The sequence below is a fragment of the Arachis ipaensis genome, chromosome B8 (assembly GCF_059453495.1).
Source record: "Arachis ipaensis isolate K30076 ecotype BB chromosome B8, ASM5945349v1, whole genome shotgun sequence".
NCBI lineage: Eukaryota > Viridiplantae > Streptophyta > Magnoliopsida > Fabales > Fabaceae > Arachis > Arachis ipaensis.
In genome coordinates, this window is record NC_142443.1 from 82,845,054 (window position 1) to 82,850,420 (window position 5,367).

Here is a 5,367-nt window from a genome sequence, read left to right on the forward strand (position 1 = left end):
GTTTTTTTGTGACTTCACATGATCATCAACCTAAAGAAAATATAAAATAACAATGGAAAATAAATAGATAAAATTGAATAAAATTGGGTTGCCTCCCAATAAGCGCTTCTTTAATGTCAATAGCTTGACAGTGGGTTCTCATGGAGCCTCACAGATATTCAGAGCATGATGATAGCCTCCCAACACCAAACTTAGAGTTTGAATGTAGGGGCTCTATTTGACTCTGCTTTGAGAGAAGCTTTTCATGCTTCCTCTCCATGGTTATAGAGGGAGATCTTTAAGCCTTAAACACAAGGTAGTCCTTATTCACTTGAAGGACTAACTCTCCTCTGTCAACATCAATTACAGCTTTTGCTGTGGCTAGGAAGGGTCTGCCAAGGAAGATGGAATCATCCATATTCTTCCCAGTTTCCAAGATTATGAAATCAGCAGGGATGTAAAGGCCTTCAACCTTCACTAAGACATCCTCTACAAGTCCATAAGCCTGTTTCCTTGAATTGTCTGCCATCTTTAGTGAGATTCTTGCAGCTTGCACCTCAAGGATTCCTAGTTTCTCCATTACAGAGAGGGGCATGAGGTTTATACTTGACCCCAGGTCACACAGAGCCTTCTCAAAGGTCATGGTGCCTATGGTACAAGGTATTGAGAACTTTTCGGGGTCCGGTTTCTTCTGAGGTAATTTCTGCCTAACCAAGGTTTTTAGTTCATTGATGAGCAATGGAGGTTCATTCTCCCAAGTCTCATTATCAAATAACTTGGCATTCAGCTTTATGATTGCTCCAAGATACTTAGCAACTTGCTCTTAAGCAATATCTTCATCCTCTTCAGAGGAAGAATACTCATCAAAGCTCATGAATGGCAGAAGTATATTCATTGGAATCTCTATGGTCTCTATATGAGAATCAGATTCCTTTGGTTTCTCATTAGGAAACTCCTTGGAGGCTAGGGGACGTCCATTGAGGTCTTCCTTAGTGGAAATCACTGCCTTTCCCTCCTCTATGCATTCGGCCATGTGGGACGTGTTTATGGCCTTGCACTCTCTCTTGGGATTCTCTTCTGTATTGATTGGGAGAGTACTAGGGTGGAGTTCAGTAATTTTCTTACTCAGCTGACCCACTTGCGCCTCCAAATTTCTAATGGAGGACCTTGTTTCAGTCATGAAACTTAGTGTGGTTTTAGATAGATCAGAGACTATGGCTGCTAAGCTAGAGAGACTTTGCTCAGAATTCTCTGTCTGTTATTGAGAAGATGATGGAAAAGGTTTGCTATTGCTAAACCTATTTCTTCCACCATTATTGTTGTTGAGGCTTCTGTTGGTCCTTCCATGAGAGATTTGGATGATTTCTCCATGAAAGATTATAGGTGTTTCCATAGGGTTCTCCCATGTAATTCACCTCTTCCATTGCAGGATTCTCAAAATCATAAGCTTCTTCTTCAGAGGAAGCCTCCTTAGTACTGCCTGATGCAGCTTGCATTTCAGACAGACTCTGAGAAATCATATTGACTTGCTGAGTCAATACTTTGTTTTGAGCCAATATGGAATTCAGAGTATCAATATCAAGAACTCCTTTCTTCTGAGTTGTCCCATTGTTCACACGATTTCTTTCAGAAGTGTATATGAATTAGTTATTTGCAACCATTTCAATGAGTTCCTAGGCTTCTTCAGGCGTCTTCTTCAGATGAAGAGATCTACCAGCAGAGTTGTCCAATGACAACTTGGATAGTTCAGACAGACCATCATAGAATATGCATATGATGCTCCATTCTGAAAGCATGCCAGAAGGACACCTTCTGATCAATTGCTTGTATCTTTCCCAAGCTTCATAGAGGGATTCGCCTTCCTTCTGTCTGAAGGTTTGGACTTCCACTCTAAGCTTACTCAATTTTTGAGGTGGAAAGAACTTTTCCAAGAAGGCATTAACCAGCTTTTCCCAAGAGTTCATGCTTTCTTTAGGTTGTGAGTTCAACCATGTCCTAGCTTTGTCTCTTACTACAAAGGGGAAAAGCATAAGTCTGTAGATCTCAGGGTCAACCTCATTGGTCTTGACAGTGTCACAGATTTGTAAGAATTCATCTAGAAACTGATAAGGATCTTCCAATGGAAGTCTATGATACATGCAATTCTGCTGCATCAGAGAAACTAATTGAGACTTAAGCTCAAAGTTGTTTGCTCCAATTGCAGGAATTGAGATGCTCCTTCCACAGAAGTCAGAAGAGGGTACAGTGAAATCACCAAGCATCTTCCTTGTATTGTTGGCATTGTTGTTACTTTTTGGCTGCCATGTCTTCTTTCTATTCAAAAATTTCTGTCAGGTCCTCCCCAGAGAGTTGTGCTTTAGCTTCTCTTAGCTTCTTCTTCAAGATCCTTTCAGGTTCAGGATCAGCTTCAACAAGAATACCTTTGTCTTTGTTCCTGCTCATATGAAAGAGAATAGAACAAGAAAGTATGGAATCCTCTATGTCACAGTATAGAGATTCCTTGAGGTGTCAGAGGAAAATAGGAACAGAGGGATGAGGTAGGTAGGTGAGAATTCGAACATATGATGAAGGAGAGATAGTCCGAACTGCTAATTGAGAAGGAGTGTAGTCCTTAAATAGAAAAAGGTGAGGAGGGAGAAGAATTTTTGAAAACAAAATTAAAAATTTAAATTAATTAAAAGGAATTTTGAAAAAGTGGTTGATGGTTTTCAAAAATTAAAAGTGAGAAAGTGGTTAAGTGATTTTGAAAAAGATTTTGAAATTAGCAATCAAAAAGATATGATTGAAAATTATTTTGAAAAAGATGTGATTGAGAAGGTATGATTGAAAAACAATTTGAAAAGATTTTAAATTAATGATATGATTGGAAATTAATTACTTGGCTAACAAGAAATTTAAAAGATATGATTCTAAAATTCAAATATAGAATATTTCTTAATAAGCAAGTAACAACTTGAAATTTTTGAATCAAAAGATTTGAAAATATTGAAAAATAATTTAAAAGATTTTATTTTGAAAAGGATATGATTGATAAGAGAGGATATGAAAAAGAAAAGATTTTGAAAAATTAGTTTTAAAACTTTCAAAATTGAAAAAGATTTGAATTGAAAACAAAATTACCTCCTTGCTGCTATCCTGGCATTAAACGCCCAGAATGGTATCCATTCTGGTGTTTAACGCCCAAAATACTACCCTTTTGGGCGTTTAACGCCCACCCTGGCTGGCGTTTAAACGCCAGTTTTCCTTTTTCACTGGGCGTTTTGAACGCCTGGCTTTTTCTCTGTAATTCCTCTGCTGCATGTTCTGAATCTTCAATTCTCTGTGCTATTGACTTGAAAAGATATATTTTTGAATTTTTAATGATGAGAGAGAAAAACAACAGAATAAAATTAAACATGAAAAACTAAGGTTAAATAAACAATGCATGCAAGAACACGTTTCTGAAAATTTTTCAGGAAAACAAAGACATGCAAGACACCAAACTTAGAAGTTTGTATACTAGGGACAATAACAATTTGAAAATGTATATGAAAAACAACAAAAGACACAAAACAAGAGAGTTTAAAGATTAGACCCAATAAAATCACCAAGAACGACTTGAAGATCATTGAAGAACCTAATGCATATATTCGAAAAATACAGGAACATTAAAAATTAAAAACATGCAAGACACCAAACTTAGAATGTGACACTAGGCTCAAACAAGAAACATAAATTAAATTTTTTTTATTTTTTGTGATTTTATTAAAAATATTTTTTTTGTATTTTTTGAAAATTATTTGGAAAAAGAAAGATAAGGATTTCAAAATTTTTAATACGAATTCCAAGAATCATGCAATGTTAGTCTAAAGCTCTGGTCTAGGAATTAGACATGGCTTACTAGCCAGCAAAGCTTTCAGTGAAAGCTTCGATCTAAAATACTAGACATGGCCAATAGCCAGCCAAGCTTCAGCAAAACATTACATACAACAGCTAAATTGATGAGAAAGACAAAGAAGCTCTTCTAAGGATAGGTGAACCCTCGGTCCAAAAAATTAGACATGGCTTAACAGTCAGCCAGGATTCAACGTATCTCATGAAACTCTAGAATTCATTCTTAAAAACTATGAAGAATAAATTTATTTTTTTGAAAATTTTTCGAAAACAAAAATAATAAAAAAAACAAAAAGCTTAAAATTAAAATAAAATTACTTAATCTTAGCAACAAGATGAACCGTCAATAGTCCAAACTTGAACAATCCCCGGCAACGGCGCCAAAAACTTGGTACACGGAATCGTGATTGCACACTTTTCACACAACTCCGTGTAGCTGACCAGCAAGTGCACTGGGTCGTCCAAGTAATACCTTACGTGAGTAAGGGTCGATCCCACGGAGATTGTCGGCTTGAAGCAAGCTATGGTCATCCTTGTAAATCTCAGTCAGGCAGATTCAAATGGTTATGGGATTTTTATAATTGAAATATAATTAAAATAGAAAATAAGATAGAAGCACTTATGTAATTCATTGGTGGGATTTCAGATAAGCGTATGAAGATGCTTTGTTCCTTCTAAACATCTGCTTTCCTATTGCCTTCATCCAATCATTCATACTCCCTACCATAGCAAGCTGTATGTTGGGGGATCACCGTTGTCAATGGCTACCGTCTATCCTTTCAGTGAAAATGGTCCAAATGCGTTGTCACCGCACGGCTAATCATCTGTCGGTTTTCACTCATGTTGGAATAGGATCCATTGATCCTTTTGCGTCTGTCACTACGCCCAACACTCGCGAGTTTGAAGCTCGTCACAGTCATCACATCCCAGATCCTACTCGAAATACCACAGACAAGGTTTCGACTTTTCGGATCTTAAGAATGGCTGCCAATAATTCTAGCCTATACCACGAAGGTTCTAATCTTAGATTAGAAATCCAAGAGATATGCACTCAAGCTATTGTAGATAGAACGGAGGTGGTTGTCAGGCACACGTTCATAGGTGAGAGTGATGATGAGTGTCACGGATCATCACATTCATCATGTTGAAGTGCGAGTGAATATCTTGGAATAAGAATAAGCTTGAATTGAATAGAAAACAGTAGTACTTTGCATTAATTCATGAGGAACAGCAGTGCTCCACACCTTAATCTAGGGGTGTAGAAACTCCACCGTTGAAAATACATAAGTGAAAATAGGGTAGACATGGCCGAGTGGCCAGCCTCCCATGGAGGTCTCAAAACAAAAAACTTACATAATGTGTTCCAGAGATGAAAATACAATAGTAAAAGGTCCTATTTATAATGAACTAGTATCCTAGGGTTTACAGAAATAAGTAATTAATGCAGAAATCCACTTCCGGGCCCACTTGGTGTGTGCTTGGACTGAGCATTGAAGCTTTCACATGTAGAGACTT

At 37.2% G+C, this 5,367-nt stretch overlaps 1 non-coding gene across 1 annotated transcript; it reads left to right on the plus strand.

Moving 5' to 3' along the window:
- The first annotated feature begins 1,773 nt into the window (after positions 1–1,773).
- On the plus strand, positions 1,774–1,877 carry LOC148548623 (small nucleolar RNA R71). The gene has a single exon (XR_015897955.1). It is a non-coding gene; the product is annotated as a small nucleolar RNA R71 (small nucleolar RNA).
- The last annotated feature ends 3,490 nt before the right edge of the window (positions 1,878–5,367 follow it).